The 21,622-nt window shown below is 43.8% G+C and overlaps 1 protein-coding gene across 3 annotated transcripts in view; it reads right to left on the bottom strand.

The window, feature by feature from the left end:
* Positions 1 to 21,622, bottom strand: part of FGGY (FGGY carbohydrate kinase domain containing) — a 205,156-nt gene that overhangs the window by 118,245 nt on the left and 65,289 nt on the right. Inside the window, exon 2 of one of the 3 annotated variants that reach the window (XM_042819052.1) lies at positions 8,583 to 8,664. The gene's annotated coding sequence lies outside the window, so the exon portion shown is untranslated. Of the gene's footprint in view, positions 1 to 2,333; positions 2,426 to 8,582; positions 8,665 to 21,622 lie in introns of those variants that run through there. The other 2 variants (XM_042819051.1, XM_042819054.1) reach the window with 2 other exon arrangements.

Here is a 21,622-nt window from a genome sequence, read left to right as displayed (position 1 = left end):
AAACATCAAAATTAGCATTTTGGCTGAAATCCACTGTGTTTCCCATCAAGGCTTACACATTTAAGCAACATCTGAACCAACTGTCTATAATTACTCCTGGCAGATCCTGGAACACTTAGGCCAGTAGGTAGACGTAATAGTGAAATCAATTTTTAAAGACATGCCATAAACCACTTCTATTAAAATGCTCAGCCCAGAAGCAAACACGTCTAGTAGCTGAACACAGGGTTTATCATACAGTATTTGTTCACTCTCCCATGGTAAGAGCACGGGAAGAATGGCAGCTGTAGGTAATCTGTCACTTCGAAATTCCACATTTATTTGGTCTACAACATGGGAAACACTAACCTTGAAGCTCCTCTCACAAACACCCACGAGCAAGTGAGGCTGTGCTAGGTCAGGTTAAAAGAAATACATTACGCCTATAAATCAGATACCTATCTAGATACAGCATACAAGTATAACATGTCTACATCCACTTCTTTTGTTAAGAATAACATCTGTTCATCCGAATGCAGTGAGTAATCTTCTTCCTCCCTTCTCCCTACATACACAGCTCTTGCTGGGGGTGGGGAGGTTATGAAGGGTATTTGTTTTAATACATGCAAAATCTGCCTTGTTATTGATCCTATCAAACTGGTAATTTCAAACTTCCACAAGGACAAACCCAAATGGGTATCAGGCCACTGCTTTTCCGTGTGCTTCCTTCAGTGACTTTTGAAAGCATCTCTGAAGCCATCAGCTTCTAAACTTGCTTGCATCAAACAGCTGAAGGTCACAGACTTTCCAACATCACTTTATGTACAGTCTGAGTACTTTCCCCTTCACACGTGGAAATACAGAGGGGAAACCAGTAGGCAGCCCAAGACACCAACCTGAAGGTATTACAAGAGCCAAACAGGCAACGCTGACCAGAGACTTCCCTTCAGAAACAAAGCTCAGAAACTCATTTCTACAAAGACCACACCACTGCTTTGATTTGCTTTGACTTTGCAGGCCAGGCACTTCAATATTCCAGTGGCATGTAGAAGGGAAAAACTGAAACTTGAATCATCACTAAAACCCAAGACACAAAGCAGGAACACACAGGGCAGCTATTCTGATCCTCTCCTGTAAACCCACAAGTTCTCAGACAGCAGGCCAACCTTTAACAGAAACAAAAGAAGGCTTAAATAAAGCCTATGGGAAGAGAGAAGGCAGACTTACCAAGGAAATTCATGAAACAAACAGTGTGAGAATCTTTTCTGGGGAAGTGGATGATTTATTGAAAAGAACCGGTATTTTCAAAAGATAAGTTACAAATAGCACTGTAACAAACACACAGCAGTGTAGAAGAAGTGGCTACGAGTCCACAAGAATATTACTAGTTTATTTAGTCTCTCCTGACACTATACATTTATTTCTGCCCTGATTCTTACAGCTGGGAACAGCTGTACCTACAAGAATCCAATTCCCTCTGCTTTCTCCTTTCATCTTCTTGTCCCAGGCACCTCTCCCTACCAGAAAGAAAAAAAAGTTATAAAGAAAAGAGGGAAAAAAAAACCACAAAGCCTTTTTTGCCCTATCCCGACACACGTAGAAAAGAGAACCATTAGCATTTGAGAAACTTCAAAAGCACGGTATGTTTTAGTATTAAATTTCAGCACTTTCAGGAAAGATGATTTCAATAAACTAAGCAAACGGCTCTCCAGGATGAAGGGAAAAACACGAGGGTGAAAAACAAGGAAATCGCTTTTGCAGTAATGTCTGCATTTGAGGGGCCGCAGAGCTACGAGAGCCCCCTGCCCTCCTTCCCTGATGCTTGTTTCTTAAGTGCGTTCCAAAATCTCCCAGGACGCAGCGGATGAAGCAGGCACACGAGGCGGACGAATCCCACCTGCCTATTCGGGTCACGCGAGCGCTGCCGTTGGGAAACGAGTGGGTAAATGGGGGAAAGGCAGCGGGCAAGCCGGAGCTCCAGCACGGCGCCAATAGGAGGAGGCGCCCATAGGGCACAACGCACCCTCAGGCGCTGCCGGGGGGAACGGCGCAGGGCGTGCTGCACACGAGTGTCTGGGCTTAAAGCCAGAATAATAAAGTAGTACATTTTTATTTTAGAAAGCAGAAAATGCGACATTTGTCAACAAGCAGCGCCTCGTCAACAGGGCAGGCGCTCTGTGAGCGCTCCCGCGCCGGGCCGGGGCCAACAGCAGCGCCGCTCCGCGCCAACGCCGTTAACGGTCGCAACGGTCGCCGGCGGCGCGCGCGGGGTCACGCGAACGCGCCCGCCTGAGGAGCGGCCCCGCCCGGGCTGCCTGCCTAAGGGAGCACGCCGGGTTGCGGCGGTCACTTACTTGTCCAAACTGAAACACTATCTGAGCTGCTCACACAAACCGCGCTTTTCCTGACAGGGCGATTTCCTGCTCGCGGGCCGCTGCCGGGAAAGCCGCCGTCGCGCTCCCCCGCCCGAGTCGATGCGGACGGCAGCGCAGGCGCAGCCGGGCCTCCCCAGGTCGGCTTTGAAGGCCGGCAGCTGGTTCGCATTTGGGGACCCTGAGTGTTTTTAAAAGCACCGTGCCCGGTCAGGAGTTCAGCTGTGTGGCTGCCTCGGAAAGGGAATAGTAGTTGTCTTCCATTTGAAAGTGAATGAAACGGAGAGGGCTTCAGGTCTTAATGTTTATTAAAGGGGATGATGCTGTCTCAGCTGTAGGCTGGCTGCCCTCACAGCACTGCAGGAATACAGGGGTGCTGAAGTGCTCGGCTGTAAGCAGCAGGCAGCTGGGGAGGCAACCACGGAATGATGGGTCCGAAATGAGCACCCCCGATCTGCACTCGTTGCTTCTTAAATAGATAAAGCAGGCCTGCCAGCTGGGAGCTTTCTGCCATCCCACTGAGAAGGAAAATGGGCCAGCACGATCCTCCATGTGCAGCCACGTTCCTCCACGTGAATCACAGAATGGCCCGGGTTGGAAGGGATTCCAAGGATCACCAAGTTCCGACCCCCCTGCTGCATGTAGAGCCACCAACCTCATATCCAGTATTAGACCAGGCTGCTCAGAGCCCCATCCAACCTGGCCTTGAGCATCTCTAGAGAGGGAGCATCCGCAGCCTATGTGGGTTTGGAAGCCACATTCCTCACCTCCATACTCCCATGTCCCAGCCTGTCTGAAAAGCCCCCAGCGAGCCACCATGGATTTCTCCTCTTACCCTCCTCATCTTCCACATCAGGAAATCTAACAAAAAGCTCTCTTGCAACATTTCCAAAATTTTCCCACTTTGGCCCAGGCAGAAATAGTGCAAGAACAACCTTGCTCGGGGAAAGATGAGTGTTGTCTTGTGGTCGGAGCACAGGGTTAGTGGTCAGGGGCTGTGGGTTCGCATTCCAACTTGGCCACTGAATCATTTTGAAACCTTTGCTACTCACTTTTTATTAGCACCAGTTGGTAATTTTCCGTTGGAATAACTTTCTGACAGAAAACACCACTTTACAAAACTGGTATCTTTGTGCAAATCAACTTTCCACTGGGAATACCTTGCATCTTGACAGGGCAGGAAAGGACATGAAACCCACACTGAAATGTTCATTGTTTTCCTGAGTTAGTCCAAATGTTTTGCTTTGAATTGATAGATTTAAAAAACAAATACCACTCTGCTGGCAGTAATTCCAAGTCAGCTCATTGCGCCGTGGGAGTTTGTGCTCTCATGCTCTACTTCACACCCCGGGAGGTCTGCACCTCCTGCAGTGGGATGCAAATGTCTCTCCTGAGCTGTGCACATCACAATCTGAGTCAGACCAGTCCTGGCATGCAGGACCCGGCCCATGGAAAACGTCTGCAGCAGAAGGGACTGGTCTGAGCAGGGAAATGGGCCACGGGGAGAAAGTATAAAGAGCATGGACACAAGCTGTTTCACGTTAGCTCAGTGATCCAAAACAAAGTGCTGTGACTGTGATTTACCCACATGTTTTGCTCAACTGAGAAGCAGTTAAATGAAACCCAAATGAAACCCAAGTGAAATGAACCCAAGTCTTCTACTATCCTGGACAGTCAAATTCTATAAACTCTTCCACCAACACACTGTGCTTCAGTTTATAGCTCTTGTTCTTCACCCCCCACCCCCCCAGGCTATCTCTCTTCTTTACTGTTCTGTTCCGGAATCCTATTTCATTGAAAATAAAAGTTGTGATTTCTGTCCTCCATACACTCATGGCTGGCTGGCACTTCCTTTTAATATAAATAGCACTTGTTCTCCTCCCACAGTGCATTTGTACAAACAGTTTGAACACTCTTTTGGCCTTTGTTTTGCAAAGTTAGATATCAACCATTTACAATTTCTTTCATGACAGCAAAGTTTGCACTTCCTAATAAGCTTTCACTGCACTTATTTCCATCAGAATTCATTTTTTTTCTGTACCCAAGTGAGCATTACACACCACCATGGATAATGGTGACAGTGGTGTCTTGCCATTGACTCATGCAGTGGTAATAACAATTCCCTGAGCACCCTTAGTTACGCACAGAGATCAACATTTTTTTATACCTGTATCACACTGGTATCTCATTTTTTCCAGGTCTTTTTCCTCCAAGTCATAGCAAAAATAAGAGGAAAATAGATATATATTTCATTTAAGTTGGAAGGCACCCTTAAAGGCCATCTGGTCCCCTTCCCCAGCGATGAGTAGGGACACCCACAGCTCCACCAGGTACTCAGAGCCCTGTCCCTGATCCTGGGTGTCTCCAGAGACAACGGGGCACCACCCCCTCTCTGGGAGCCCTATGCCAGTGCTTCACTGCCCTGATCATAAAGGGGCACACTGCACAGCACGGTGTTATCAGCAAACTTGCTGAGGATGACTTGATCCCACTGTCGATGTCACTGATGAAAATTTTGGCCAGATTCACTTCAAAAGCATCCTGTTACATTTTCATTTGAGAGTAACTAATGAAAATTCCCTGCTAAATGTGCTTTCTGAGAGACAGGAATGTTCTTTTCTTTCTCATGATCACCCAAAGCCCATATTTTAAGCCACAGAACTACTTCAGGTAGCGTAAATCAGCCTTGCTCTGATATGGCCTGCAGTCCTCTCAACCAGCATTGCGGAACAATTTAGTGTTTTCAGATGACAGTTGGCATCTTTGAAATATTCTCTTTTACAGAACTAGACTAGATGTGACACTTGCTGGAGAAAAAATCTTGCATAAATCTGTCCAGAAAGACTCACTTAATCATATTACTTCACTAGCAGTGGTAACCTTTGAGGGCCAAAGTCCAGACAGGTTGAGAAATGGCACATGAGTACATAAAGGTGACAATTCCATTAACTGCAATCAAATAGGAAGGTGAATGGTGAGATAAAGACAAATGACTTGCTCTACAAAGAAAAGAAAATATGTGTGTGAAGGGGAAGGAGACAGAATGAACACTTTCCAGTCTTGTCAAGGAAATAAAGCCCCACTCCTGCTCCACTGAGATCCACACAAAAACATCTTTCTGCCTCCCTGAAGGCAGGGATCCTGGCCTGCTGGTGAACGGTGGTGGGAGCTGTTGTGCCAGGAGCACACGTGTGCACAAGAGGAATGTCCCTGCAGAAAACTGGGCAGTCTTGCTGCATTGCCCACCACAGCCATACCAGAAATGCAGATACTAGCTTACCTTTGAAGGCAACTGGATCTTCTCCAACAAGCAGAAAAATCACTGCATCCAGTGATTCACAGTTCTCAGATGTACCAAACAAGTTTTTCTTTGGTCCAACTGGTGCCCCAGAGGATGAATAGGAACAGCTTTGGGACTTTCCTTTGGCCCCCAAATCAGAAGGCATGGCTATGTACTGCTGACTGAAACTACCACAAGAAAATAAAAGCGGTTGTGCTGGTTCAGTGCCAAATTGCAGCACAGATGAAAGCTGCTGGGAAATATTCCTGCCCAGTATCCGTCAGTGAGGCCAGGGATGGCATCAACAGCGCTGCTAAGACAAATTCACAGTACCCAAGTTTTTTCAGAGGAAGAGGAATCTTAAAGAGAACAGCCATGCTAGCTATAGCATGGCTTTGCAACACTGAAATAAAGCCACAGAGATCTGTTCTCTTGTAAATCACTCTTAAATTTATATTGAAGGAGAAATGAATAATATATAATCCATCTACATAACCACTTTCTTTCTCTTTTGCAATTTCCTCACTTAGATATGGTCTTTTCAGGAATTTCTATGCCAAAAAGCTCATCTAAAGCCAATGCATTTAGCAAAGCAAAACAAGCAGATAAGTAAATTGCTTTACTCACAGCAGAACTGTAAAAGGATTGCATCTCTGAGCATTCAAAAATTCTGCTTACTTAGATATTGATTAATATAACAATTGAAGGGAAGAAGAAGATGTATAAAGAACCACGTAGCGTGCATTTGTTTGTGCAGCTTATACAAGCACCCAAAGCAGATAGAAGTCTCGTTCTTAAGCAGGATAATACTGGAGTAGCAAACTGAAGTTGGGAAGTGCTCTGGATGAGATGCTTTTAAGCAGTCAGATCAGGACAGGGAGACAGGGAAGGAAATATCAACTGACTACTATGTCACAAGAACTAGGGATTTCTGAGAGGAAAGAAAGCTAAACATTCTGAGAAGTGTACCATAGGAAAAAGAGGAAATTTCCTTTTTCCTGTTTTTAATAGAGAAGATCAGTTACTCTTAGACAATAGAGCAGCCGAGATGGAAAATCCCTTTAGAGCTTTATGCAGCTCTAAGTATAACTAATAAAATGATTCAGATTTCATCAACCTCTGAGCCATTTGCTTAACTTTTGGGTAGTTTACCTTCTAATACAAAATTCAGCAGCTGATATAAACAAGCATGCAATATTTCAGGCTCCTGCAAAATTCCAATGTCTTGCCTAGGCCTGTTCCTGCCTGCCCTCTTGGCTGGATACCAAAAACCTTTACTCTCTGGGGAGTCAGCCTTCCAAAAAACCACTTGGCACTCGAATCAGCGCTGCTCTGTTTTCCTAATGCCTACTGCAGGCAAGATGTTTTGGGGCTCTGGTACCCAACAGTTGAGCACTTCAGAGAACTCGGGGATTTTTCTTTTGAAACCACACTGACAATGCCATAAGAATAAGTGAGGCTCTGTGACGCTGTGTGAGTGTGGTGGGAAGATGGGATGACTTGCTTGCCGTACAGTGGTCTACAAAGGGAAAATGCACACACCACGTCCTCTATAAACTGCCTTCTGTGATGTGAATGCTGAAAGTTCTGGCTTAGAGTTGTGTTTTCATCAACTGGCTCCCCCTGGGAAAACTGCCAGGCTGCCACAGATTATGGTAAGAAGAAGACATCCCCCACCAATGCTTGGACAAGAATTCCACTGCTGCAGCACGGTAGAGGGCTGCTCAACAGTCCTTGCACACACTTAGTGCTGCAACCGCTCACGTTGCCAGCCTGTAAAAATGTCCTCTTTGCTCCCCAGGTTCAGGCAGTGCACACAAGGCACAGCTTTGCTTATCCCTTTACCCTCTTTGCATATCTCTTTACACTCAGTGTTTCCTGAGGCCACTGCTGTCAGGGTCAACTATGACAGTGCAGCCTTTGCCTGCCGGGACAGAAGCCTCATGGCAGGTGTGGGCAGGCAGGTTGCAGTCCCAGGCACCAGACCTCACTGCAGGAGCAGGCAGATGGCCCTGCTCTGTCTGGAGGCAGACTCATCAGACATCTTCCCTCTCAACCCATGGCAAACCCAGATGCACAAAATTCTGAAACCACAATCTGCTGAGCTTGAAATGAATTTCACAAGCCAAGCAGTGAAAATCTCTTGAGCTTCTTAAATTTCACAATACCTTAAATCTCATGAAAAATAAGTAGCAGAGGTTAAATATTTTTCTGCAACAACCTCTCAAGAGTTTTGAATTGAGTATAAGCAGCGTATGCGAAGTAGTTCGTTACAGAGGTGATGTATCATAGCGATGCCAAAATCCAGACAGCATAGAGAAAGGTAGAAAATGACTCTAACCCTTGAAGCAGCATGTCTTGTCTGCTTTTGTGGCTGTGATTTCCTACAAAAGGCAGATCCTATTTTGCCCTTTGAATTCAGACACTTGTGAACACAACAAGAGTTGAAACACCATCAGCATCTGCTAATTTGTGACAAACACAGCTGTCTGCTCTCCGAGGGTAAGGCTGTTAACTGGAATCTGTACTTTCAAGATTATAAACAATCCGCAGCCTTTCTCCTAAACTCATTGCAAAATGTACAAATGACAATAATCTAAAGTCAGCACTATCATCTTTTAGAATCTGAAATTCAACAGGGGCACATGCAAGTACATAGTAAGAAATTTGTAGTGTCATAAACCCACCTGCACATCGCACAGAAAGAAACTGAAGAGCACGAGATACAGGAATAAATTCACCATATATGTAGATAGTTGCAATGCAGTTATATTATTTTCCTGTTCTGCATACAACCCAAAACAAATTGCTAGTAATTAAAACATGATCCTGATTGCAGAAGTTTTGCCCCTAGGGAAGTAATTTTCTAACACAGAGCAGATTCAGCCCTGTTGTAGCATTTCTGATTTTCATGCAATTACACCGTTAATCAATTTTGCCCCACAACTTACCCACAGTGATGCAATTCAACTTCAAAGGGACAGTTATGGGGTTTCCTCCTGACTCAGGCCAAGTTTCTGGAACAAGAAAGGTCTGTAAGGGAGACAGTTTGAGGGATGTTTCAGTCTGTCATTTAGGAACATTCACATATTAAAAAATGTCACGGGATTTATATTGTAACATCTTGGATGTTAGAATTACCTGCTTTTTTTTTCGCTCTTTACAGATACATTCTGAGTAGGTGCTCACCAGAAAACAGGGCAAATACCAGATAAATGTAGTGATATGATTAGAGACAGCTGTTAGCAGAAAGATACTGGGGATCCAGATAGTTCTGCCTCATCTTTGTTGTGTAGATCTATACTCTGAACTTAATACATTGCCCGAGCTTGTACTGTATGATAACAGAATGTCTGCAACACTCAGAACCCTGGAGGAAAATATAAAATATTTATTCTCCAATATTTTAGGTGACTTCAAGTATTTTGGGCAGCATTGATCTCACACTTGTGAGATTTATACTTTGCATGACAGATGGAAATCAGAACGCACACACTGATGCTCTCACTGGTGTTGAAAACTTCTGACTTGTGTATAGAATCAGTGAAACAGAGCTGCAACACTTTCCTCCTCCAGGGGCTAACCTGCTTTTTCCTGAAACATGCAGCTTCACAGGTCATGGCCCAGAAAACAGGAGTTTCCTCAGCAATTCCTGCCTACGTGAACCAGGCAAGTGGGATGCTTTCAGAGAAATGGGGGCGATTATTCCATTCTCTCTGCAACTGTTTGAGTTGCCAAAACAGCATGAAGCAGATGTCCAGGTTCTTGCCTAAGGCTTCCTAGGAAAATTAATGCTATTTCGAAATCGTATCAGAGACAAAACTACTGAAAGATACTCAAGCTTGGATCAGGAAGGAAGAAGAACGTAGTAGCTTTTGACATGCCCATTGCTGAGTGCTCTCATGAGGCAGAATATTCAGTGCACCACATCAAAAATTCCTTAGACTATTGACACAATATTAGAAAGAGATAGAACAAGACGGCAGATACAAGAGAACTATCAAAGGTACATTTTAAATTTCCTGTCTACATTCTGACACTGAGACTTGATCAAGGGCAGGTAGCGACAGGATGAGGGGAAATGGCTTCAAACTGGAAAAGAGTAGATTTAGACTGGATATCAGGAAGAAATTCTTTACTGTGAGGGTGGTGAGACACAGGCTGCCCAGTCAGGCTGTGGATCCCCCCTCCCTGGGGACCATTCAGGCCAGGCTGGATGGGACTGTGAGCAACCTGGTCCAGTGGGAGGTGTCCAGTGGGTGTCCAGTGGGAGGTGGCCATTTTTTGCCCTTTCTGTCGGCTACAGCAATGAATTGTGATGAATCAAGATGAACATTTGAGGAAGGAAATAAAATTGTAGCTGTACTCTTATTTTACTCTATTTTCACGTCTGATTGTTTTCAAGAGCAGGACGACAAGACTGGTTGTGTAACTCCACCCTTGTGATGAACTGCCAGGATCGTTGTTTACGAGCGTGACCCAAACGCCGGAACAGCTTCCTCACCTACAGAGTGCTGCAATCCCGGAAATACCGGGGGATGTCTTCACCAGCATCTCCTTCCCATCAGCACCGCGTGCACTGGAAAGAACATCCCGAGAGATACAGGACTGAGAAATTAGGATGGCACATAATGATCCCATGGGCTGCAAGCATTTCCTCAATAGAGTCATGGCCACCAAGGGTCAGCTCTGTAGCTATGAAGCAAGCCTGCAGGCAGGGCTTGACCCCGTCCTGGTGGGCATATAGCAAACTGCATGTGCAATTTGTATACAACCATTTGTAGGTTCTAATGCTATAACTCAATTTTCCCCACATTATCTTACAGTAAACTGAAGATCTGGGGAGGGAAACGAAGCTTTTACCAAATGAAATGCATTTTTCAGAACTCAACTGCAACCTTCCTTGATCACCTATTACAATCCGAGCACCATGCTTCAAGTTTACTTGGTACTTTTTCCACACCTTATCTCTTTAAATTGACTGGCAGCTCAAAGTTTAACCTAAAGCTAATTTGTGTTTTTTTTCTTTTTGGCTTTAAAAATTCCCATCGAAAAGTCATCTACTCTGCCAGATGTAGGAGGTCAGCTTGATACGGGAGAAAAGTATCCATTACTTTTGCTTTGCTTTAATATGCGAGCGAAAGGAAAGAAATCCCAGATAGAGTTGAAGATATGTCTGATTGCCATCCTGTTAGAAAATATGTATGCTCTAAATCATACTTATATCACTGAGTTTCTGATGTTGCTGAAAACTGACACCAACTCCACCATCTGAATAGCTTTGCATTTTCACCCAAGAACAATTTTCCCCTTCAGAATAAACACCTCCAGGGTTGAGACTTCAGCTGCTCCATCCTGAGCTAGAGAGCTATTTTTCCAAGCTGCTGCCTGTATTGGGCTTGAAACCAACACTGAATGAATGCAAAGAAGGAAGCCCAATACACAGCAGGCTTAAATATATGGAGGCTTTGGGGTTTTTGGAACATCAAACACTTCACCGTAGAAAATATTTGCAATTTGGTATTGCAAACGTTTCCCTTCCCACTGCAAGGTTAATTTATCATAGAGGAATATATTGTTCTCAGACAGTATTGCTAGCTGGTGGTGTTCTTGTTACATTAACTTGTTCTCAACCAGAAGAAAATTAAAGTGTCACCCGCGGTGAAGGCTGCCTTTGTGAAATTGCTTTCTTTTATGTCATGCTCCTATTTATTCAAGGAACCAACTCAGACACTGAGAGTAAGGCTAAGGGTCTCAGTGGTGCTTTTGACCTTTCAGCTATGGCCTTTTCAAGGCGTTCTGCATTTTAGCATCACCCTTTAAGTGTTACATTTTCATCTGTAACCTGTTGCTGCATTTATTCCACATGACCATGCAACAGCAATCCAGAACCTGTGACCACAGAGGCTTATTGGTTGCAGCTCCTCCTAGCACAGCTTCCAGCAATACATCCTTGTCATTTGCAGGGCATTTTGCCTTCAAAAACCTCACTGGTTCTCTGAGTTGAGTAACAATGTTGTTCTTACACCCACTCAGTGTCCTTAATATTGGGTAACAGGAAACGAGGGGACGAAACAAGCTATTACTTCTGGTTCCTAAGGCCTTGAATCTTTAAGCTGTAGTTCTATGCGGGTATCTGCTCTTTGACAACACTTCCCATACTGTGTTTCAGCCAGGAAGATGGATGTACCTTAGTAAAAGTGAGTCATTCACTGAACCTAGGCCAAACTCTGAAGCAAATCTGGGCCAGTTTATTGCCTCAGGAGGAAACCTGGTTTTTGCATGAATTAGACGTGAAAATAAGCAGAGCCTGACTGACATCTTCTCTGAATTCCATCTGTAAGGGTAAAACCCAGCGGGCAAGAGCCTCAGGCATGACAAAAATGAGGAGGGGAAAATGCGGCTTCCTGTCTCCCCTCCAAGAACCGAGGACACACATTACTCAAACTTAGGGTAAATTGTTAATTATTCATATGCTAATTAGCCAGTGTTTATAGAACGTCCTATATATGTAAATTGGAGTAAATGTGCTTACATTTTTCCTGCAGTCTCCAACTTTCATTCTACAGCAAAACAATCCCAACTTGTTACGCCAGTTCTCTGGCCAGGCACTTCTTACAGCTCTGTTGCTAAAATTCCCAACTCAAACTGCTCAATTGTATTTCCCTACAGAAATTTCTGCTCCGGTTTCTAGTTGCTTTAATTCCATCACAGATCACATTCTGTTTAATGATAATTTGATTTTGCATTGCAAGACCCAGACATACATTAGGAGGTCACAACCTTTCCATTTATCTCTTAAAGTAACTATTTTTTCCCCAAGTTCCATCAGGTTAAAACAGTTAGCAATTTTTCTCCTTGAAGCGTCCCTTCAGCTTGGCCAAGATATATAATAGATCAGTGTAGCTACGAATGCATTACAACATTAGTCATCAATTAGTTTTAAACCATCACAGTAATATATCATTTATCTAGCTTGCTGTAGCACTATTGTGAACGTTTAATTTTTTAAAGGCATCTTGATTTTTTAACCTGACGGCTGCATCCTCCTTTTGTCCCCTGTACAGACATCTCCTTAAGGAACAATAAAAATTAGATTTGTTTGACCTGCACTCAGGGTTCGTTTAAGCGAGATGGATTTTAATTGCTCTGCCTACTTCACCAGACAGCTTTTTTGTAATATTCCAGACATTTACGCACTGTCTTTCTCCTTGCTGCAAGCAGGTGTGTGTGCCCACAAATGCCTGTGAAGCAGCTCTCATTCATTTCACATGTCTGACAATCCTCTGGGAAACTGCTTACTCTGAGGTATGATTGGCATCAAATTAAGAGCCCGAGTCAATGCCACTCATTTCTTCCTAATGCCATTTTCTTTTAAGACTCAACCTCTTGAGTGGATAATCCTGAAAAATCTTTGCTAAGCTCCTTGTGCTCGTGTTGCCATCACGTTGTGCAGACGACTCACCTCTGCATCTCCTGATAGCAAAGATGTGTACAGAGCCTGACCCATCTCTCCCCAAGTTCACAATGTCCTTTCTACCATCTGCATGCACTTGACTTACATTTATGGTTCGAAAGAGTTTGGAGTGTGAACTAGCCGAAGCTGAGAGAAGCATGCCTACACCACAGATATTCAGTATCTCAAAGGATCTCTAACTTCAACTAGAAAGTCACGCGAGCAAGTTATCACAGCGTTGACTCAGGGCCGAAACACCCTGACTGCTCTGCCAGCTCAGAGCAGAGGCAGCATGAGCTCACGTTTGCCCACAATGAACCTTATTTGCTCCAGCTGCTCCACAGGGAGAGGAGAACCTCATGTAGAGTTCTCTCCCTGTTGATTCTCCTCTTCCACAGATGATACGATCTGATGATGATGTCCTCTGTCTTTCCTCTTCTTCCCATTCCTAAAAAGGAAGTTTTGGCTGTCGAGTTACCAAATCAGCATTAAAAAATGGGCCTCCTAAGCAGTTATGTGTGCCTACAGCTGGTTCTGTTCTGCTCTCTGTGGACACACACATGTACTCAATTCTCATTTGTGCTGGATGCCTATTAAAAGAACAAATCTGTGAGTGAGGAGGGTCCTTTTTACCATGTCAATGGAAGTGAAATACGTAAATCTCATGCATGCTGAGGGAGAATGTATGCTTAAAATGCTTGGGAGAACAGCTGTGAAAAAGAATAAGCTGTCTGTATAATGCTGCACAGCGTCATTGATCCAACATGCTAAGCTGATCCTCACGCAGTACATTGTGCTTGCGTTACACTGCCCACTGCTCCATGTGTGGGTTATTCAAAATACACAGCTTTTCAGACAGTACAAAAAAAGAAGCAAACTTGGCTTCTTCCATCACAATATAAGCAGCGTGGTTCACAGCAGCCAGGAAAAACTGGATTGGAAAGAACTATTCCAGCAAGGGGCCCTGTACAGCGAGCAGAGGTGAAGGTCAAGGCGAGCCTGGAAGGCATTGCAGGGATCGGAGGGGCTGCCTGCCTTTCCTATGCTGGGCAGCTGTGTTATGGACTGGCATCATCTTCTGTGGTGCCAATATTTTAATCCTTCTTTAATCTGCCACTCACTCAATCTGAAACCCACTCACTTGGGAGACACCTCAGAGTGAGACCAGTGTGTGATGACAGGGGAACTACGAAGCACCGAAATAACAGTAAGTGTTCTACAGGAGACTAACAAATGAAATCCACTTCATTTCCTAAAAACAAAGCAGAATTACGCACTTGACCAAAAAACAGAGTGCAACATCAGAGTGCATGGTACAACTCTTTGTAGCTCGAGGCATTCTTCTTCCACCTGCCCATCTGAGCCAGCACCTGAGCCCCAGCATAGATTGTGCTAAGGGTTTCCCTCTGGAGGAGAAGGAGAGGCAGCATAACATGTGAGTTGTTAATTATGGCATCAATAGAAGAAATGCAGACGTCACATTGAGAGAAATCTTGTAAAACTTGTACATGATTTAGAAACTGTGAATACAGCAATGACATCAGGAGAGAGATGGGAGCTCCAATGCACTTAATTTGAAGACGATCACATAATTCTTCCATTTCTTATTGTTTTCTTCCCAGGGCTTGTATATCCATCAATAACACACTACATTTTTTACTTCTCTGACAGAGGTACTGAAAATCAGAGCCTATTAATTTAGTGCCAAACAAAACCAGAAATGAGGCCTGGCTTCAATACTGCAATACAGGACCTCTGAGGATGAGATGCAGCAGGGCTGGAGTGCTCAACAGTCAGTGTGCACCCAGGAGTCATATTTGTTCGAAAAGAAGTCACGTTACTTAGTTTCATTGGATACGTCCAGCTCATCTAGAGTCTACTTAAGCCTTGGCAAACCTCTAACTCAGAGACTTAACAAAAATATTAATGTAGACTTTTTTTTTATATTATCACGCTTCGTAACAGCTCCCACCTTTGCAACCTAATACTTTCTCTTTGGAACACAGAGAACTATTGACTCATAACTGGACTGGGGTGCCAAAAACTCCCAAATTTAGAGATGTTTGGAACAAGACAGTTTGCTTCAGACCTATCCACAGCAGCAAATTAAACACAAGTCATCATCTGTGTGAGTGACATTTTCAGCATGTCCAGAGCCTGGCGTGAGCAGCCATTCCTTCTCCAGTAAGATTTACAGAATTTGCACATTGACAAGTATTGAGGTAAACCATGGTCCAAGGGCCAAGTGCATAAATTAGCCCTGTCCCCTCCCTGCAGTAAATTACACATATACACACTGTAGGTTGGCTAACTACGCTTTTGGCAACTTGAACAAGTTTCTGAGAGTGCGTGTTAACAGAAGGGGAGTTTGTGTCATGCTCATGCATTTACATTTTCTTTTCTAACATTTTGTTGCAAGGAATATGTTGTACATATTTTTTTCCCTCCATTCATCAGATCCTAGATTAAGCAGGAAAAAAAAAAATGGTTGCATTAGAAGTTTTGGCACGTATTGCACTTTCACAGCAGAAATGGTGTCACTTGTAGATTGGGTTGGTTTAAATTACGTAGATCAGTATAAGGTCAGCAAGAAGTGCTGGATTAGCATCCTCAGATACTGCGATCCTAACCTCATTCACAGAGCAAGTCCAGATCAAGAGGTGTCAATTAAAGCTCCATGCACAATGCTTCTTCCATGGAAGACAGCTGTATTTCCTCGGGAAATCCAAGTGCTCAACATCTTCCATGAGCCCTCTGCTTGTACAACAAGACAAAATGACCAGCTGGCAAGATGGAAAGGGGACTGACGCTCTCTTTTCTTCTTTAAACACTGTCAAGTTGTCTCATGAGCTGCAGATTTGCAGTAGTCCATGTACCTGTGAAATATCTGAATCACTGTCTTCCATGTGTCAAAACGATGCCATTTCTGGGCTGTTCCATCTTCCTCCCACAGATTTACCACATTTTAGGTAAATTACATGGCCTAAAAACCCAAATATGTTTTGCAGCTCTGACTGGGTATTGATGACTTCTAAAAACATCACACAGTGAATGCTACCAGGAAACCCACATGTTGCCCTAAGGGATGCAGTTTGCACTCCAAGCGTTCAGCTTTCAAACCGGATTATCTGTGGCAAAGCTTTTCTCTACGACCCAAAGAACCAGTAGAATTATTTTTAATTGAAGGCTGAAAGCCTCACATAATCAGATGACAGAAGAAATTGGGCTTTCTGACAAATGGAAAACACCAAATGATTTTAGATTCAATCACAAAAGAACTAAATGCTGTGTATAAGTCTCCTCCTGAAAACAAATTCAAGCAAATCCAACCTCCTGCCAGGCTTCTCACTCAGCCCAAGCCATCTTCTTGCAAAATGCCTTTGTATCTCATCTTCCAAACTGTCTGATATATCTGCTCCCCCTCAAATCCTTGCACAAATCCTTTCCTCGGGTCGGTGGCATCCCAGCTTTGTGGCACTCCCCAGCATCCCATGGAGCAGTTGGAGGCTGTGCTGCTTCACACACAGCGTGCTCAGGCTTTTCCTACCATGTCTTCAGACTGTCCCAAGGTCTCTTATGCAGAGTGAGAGAGATGAAGAGCAGAAGCCATTTCAGGACTGTGTGACAATGTTGGAGAGAGGTCAGAGCTCAGCTCCTCACCTTGGGTCCCCTGTATTCACCTTGTAGCAAGCAGAACTGTTGTTCCAGATATGAGATCCAGAAATTAGTTCATTCCAGAAATAAAAGTGACAGTAATAGTTTCCTTCCTCCCAGGCCTTTTCTAAAATTATGTCCAGGAAAATGAATTGACTGCTAGGGGCTGTCCTTGGGAGTTGGCAAAGCATCGCGAAGGGCAGCAGGGAGGAAATCCTGCATGTCTGTCTGCCAGAGCATTCTGTCCTTTCCTTTTGGCAGTGTATGCTCAGCCCTAGTGTGGAAGTGACCAGGGAGAGAGAGGTGTATTTACCTGGAGAGGAAGCAGAAGCAATGACAAATAAAGAGGACTGTCAGTCCCCAGCCAGCACAGGATGGCTCTGCCACTCTGCGCAGTCAGGGATCTACATTCCGGAGCACCACTGCCTCCTACAGCAGCTCCCTCCTTGGCTTTGTGCTCCTGCTTCCTCCTGTGCCTCATCTGCGAACAGAGATTTGCTGCTTCACCATCCCTTCCCTCCTCTGCAATTAGGACTGCATGCCATTAATGTCCCTGAAATTCAAGCCTGAGTGCAATTCCCAGACACACGGCCCTGGAGACTCTTCTCAGTGCACACCACATTTTAAAAGCAGTGCTTTCTCTTAAGCTACTCTGTCTTATTCCCAACAACAGAAGAACCTGGTAGCAACCACAGCAAACTCACAGTAGGAAAAACATCGTTAGAGAAGTATTCAATGTTCACAATAATCCCCTTTTCTACAGTTTAGCAGAAATGCAGCTGGCATGGCCCAAGTATAAAAACCAGTCCTTAGAGCACAGCAGAAACCCCTGACACAGAATTTGTCAAATTCCAGAGTTCCTGTTTCTGTAAATAAAAAGTGTCACAGGGAGAATATACAGAGGACAGTGATGTGAAAAGCAATCAGGAAATTCAGGGTCTGGTCGCAGCCCTGGTTGCAGGTAGGTACCTTGGCTCACTCTGTTCCCACTTTCCATCTTCAGAGCAAAAAAATGATAATAAAAATCACAGTGAAAGCAAATGAAAAATATCTGCCTAATGATATGGCATACATTTGTATGCTTAGGTATGCTAAAGAAGAGGTTTTTTCTCAACCTACAGTCACAGGATAGGGAAGTAGAAAGAGGGTAGGAGAACTGGAACAGAATTTGTTGTAGCAAATCCAGTTCCTTAAGGAAAGAAAACAAGCTGAAGTGCCAGTTTCAGAGAAGCTAAGCGTGCAGAGACTCAGAGCCTGCTGTAAAAAGTCATGGAGTTCGTATCAGGAATGCAGGCTATGACACAGAGGGAAGCGTGGCCATCACTGTGGAATAAGCCAACATACAGGTGGAGCGGGCTGGAATTACCAGTCGAGCTGCGGGCAGGTATCGCAGCAGGTGCACTGACAGTGAGGATGATGAACGCGTTTTCGGTTTGGCTGGTGATGAAGCAGGAGTCCTGCTGACTAAGAGTGAGGCGGCACGGACGGTGACTGTGAGGCTGCGCTGCTCCAGGGCGAGACGCCTGCGTCGGAACGCCGCTGGGACGGCCTCGGAAGTAACGCGACTGCTGGGGGTGTTATCTGCAGATCTCGGCTGAATCCAAAGCTGTGCTGAAAGCCAAGCCCCCGCCTCAGCACGACACTGCTCCACGGCTCCTTGACGTGGCACATTCACCAGCAGGTTCAACCCGTAATTCAATTAGTCGAGTCAACAGGACAAACGCTTGCGGGAACAACTGAGTCACCTTGTCGTGCACTGAGCTGAGCCCATCCCGGAGCTGCTCCCCTGGCACTGTGTGGGGCTCTGCCAGAGATCGGGTCCTCCATCTGAAATACCAAACCCTGCCTCTGCTTTGCTCCACAGACCCCGCTTAGGTGGACATGCCAGGTGATGTTTCCTAAACACTCAGACATCAATGGAGACAAAAATGCTGACAAGCATCAATGCAGAGATATGTCACCTTGCCAAATTTAAGTTACTTCATCCCCAGTGTGCTTTGGCAGCTTTCACCTGTGGCTGACTATATGATTTGCTGTAGCAAAAGGCCATGAAAAGGCTGGTTCAAAAAGAAAAAGAAAAAAAGCTGAAGAGAAGCTAAGGTTGTCATACTCAGCAAAGTAATATAATAAACACCTATCAAGAGGAAAATACGTGATAGATGCCTCTGGCAGTAGAACTCCTAAGAGCCGCACGAAGTACAGGTTACAAGAAAAAAAGACGAAGACATAAAGAAGTACAGATTAATTTGGTCATGGCAGAGCAGCAAGAAAAGCAGCTGGTTCTGATATTTGTATTGACAAAGCTCTGGCTAACTATCAAATGTACCCTTCCCACCCAGGAATACTTTGGACTTGAAGGGAGCATAAACATCCCTTATCATTCTATATCATTAATTACAATTCTACTGGGTGTCCAAATGCCAGAACATTAGGAATTGAATTCCAACACGATGTGGTCCCAATCATTTAAAAGTAACAGAGCATTCTGCCCCACTGTATTCTCCTTACAGTTCACGTGGGGAGAAGCATGACCTGCCATATGGAAAATATCAATCAGAATAAAACATTTGTATCATACTTTAAGAGTCGTTCATGGTCTCCCAATGGTATTTGCCATAAAATCAAGTAAAAGGAAGGTTGTTCAAGCACTATTAAACTCAGAGACTGTGAACGGATGCCCATCTAGTTTTACTGCAGTCTGGTGTAGTCTTTCTTAATGCAACATGCACATTTAGCAGTCTACAAATTCCATGGATGACTTCAGTATAAAAGTGGGAGGTTGTGCTACCAAAGGAGAACGCGAGCCAAAGATGTTCTATTATCCATGTCCTATTAAAGGTCAGAGAGAGCTCTTACCTCAGTTCTATAATGTGACCAGAAACTTAATTGAAAATATACAAAAAGGTTATTAATAAAGGTTATTAATAAAGAGATGAAGCCACAGTAAATTTAATATAGCTCACAGAAGGACTTTTTCTAGAAAGAGAAGGTTATATAGATAGATAGATAGGCCTTTAATTAAGGTGTATAGCTGAGTTAAGTGTAAATTTTCCAAGCAAGCAAGAAGATGAAAAACTGGTAATTGCTTCCAATTTATATTATAAAAATCAGTCATGTTCATTTTGCTTCCTATGACAGCCTTACTCAATTCTAAAGTTCATTCACTTAATTGGAAGGGAGATATCTCAGTAAAATCATAAGGAACTGAAGAAAGGGACAGACAGAGTGGAAAAATTGAACAAACAGCACTTTAAGTGAAATCATTTAAACCCCTCATCCAAGATTCTCAAGAGATTGTTTGCTGCCCTCGGGGGATATTTATTATCAAAGGCGAGTAGGAAAAGATCAGAAATCAGATCACAGAAAAGTCTCAAGCGGTCGTTTTGAACACTGAATCTTAAGAAGACCCCATTTCTAATACTGCCATAATTTTTCTACATCTCACAATCAGCATAGATGAGAAACTCAAGGATTTCTCTCACAGAGACCTCATGCAACAACAAAATGCCTCTGTTAAGGATCACCAAAATGTACCCACGCACAAAAACCATATTCGCTTCAACCATGTTCTTCTCTCGCACTTTTTCACAGCTCAGAGTTGAAGGAGTTTCATACCCCTCTTCATGCAACTCTTGTGGCATTAATTGACCTCAGGAAAATGAGTCTTTGTGGGTTTGGGAGTTATCCAGTTCCTTACATGGAAATGATACTTGGTGAGTTAAGTGGCAAATAACAAGCAGGAATGGTAAGAGATAACATTTATAAATTACAGTCCCAGAGAATAATTTACAAGTAATTTACAAGACCAAATACAACCTCAGGAGCACTTGCTGACTACTTTCAAATAGCGAATCTACATCTCTTTTGCAGGTAAACTGCCTCTAAAAAGATTAACTTGAGGGAGGGAGGTATTTAATTTTCAGTATGAGTATTCACACAGCATCAGTGATATCAAGAAACCTGCCAGCCTCTCTCCTCCTGACAAAGACTTACACAGGACAGCTGTTTCCACATCTACTGTTAATGGATAAGAGATAAAATTCTGTAATTATCATCCACAAAAGAGCACTGAATTTTAATCTTCCGATAAATAAATCAGAATAACTGCACCATTAATATATTCCTGACTTGGACAGTGGGCTCTGCTGCAGATAAAATCATTGCCAGTGCTGTGCACAAGCCTCAATGAACGTCATTCAAACAACCACTTGTGGAGGATCCAAAGGATCCAGACAGAAGACAGCACAAGTGGGGAAGGCTGAGGTAAGGCACTGGTAAGTAGCACAGAGCTGAACCTCTCCCTGTTAGATGTCTGATGATGTTACAGAACTTACAGATGGCTTTGGTTTACCATCTTTGGTCTCTGTAGGGAATGGACATGGGACACTGCTCCATCATTAGAAAGAGAAGGTTAATAATGCTGTAATGCTAATAACTTACAAAATTCAAAGTATCCACGGTGTGAAAATATTTAATACTTTCAATAATCAAACTGGCGAGCAAGGCTTAACTAATGAAATAGCAAGGTCAGAGTAAATAAAGTCTGGGATGTTAGGTTGCTAATAGGAACAATTAATGGGTTATCCTTAAACAATGCAGGACTCAATCTAACAACCAAAACATTCTTCAGTTAAGATGGGAGGAATGAGATTTCCATACGTGAAGAACATTAAAGCTAGCAGCAATCAATTTTTATCTGCCAGCAGGAAGCAACGATAGGGCTCCAGAAAGCACAGGGAGGATTAGGGAGAACAGCAGACAATCGACAGCGAAACAAAGACAAAGCTGGAAATATAACTATAAAGTGCTTGAGGAAATCCCTAAATCCACTGGTATTACAGCATCTACAATGACTTCTCAGTTTTGTGGCCAACCACAGTA

Source organism: Centrocercus urophasianus, unplaced genomic scaffold, assembly GCF_019232065.1.
Source record: "Centrocercus urophasianus isolate 14NV4802_14NV808 unplaced genomic scaffold, USGS_Curo_1.0 seq_18, whole genome shotgun sequence".
Classification (NCBI taxonomy): Eukaryota; Metazoa; Chordata; class Aves; order Galliformes; family Phasianidae; genus Centrocercus; species Centrocercus urophasianus.
The sequence above is the reverse complement of the archived record's forward strand: the minus strand, read 5'-3'. Positions and strand labels throughout refer to the sequence as shown.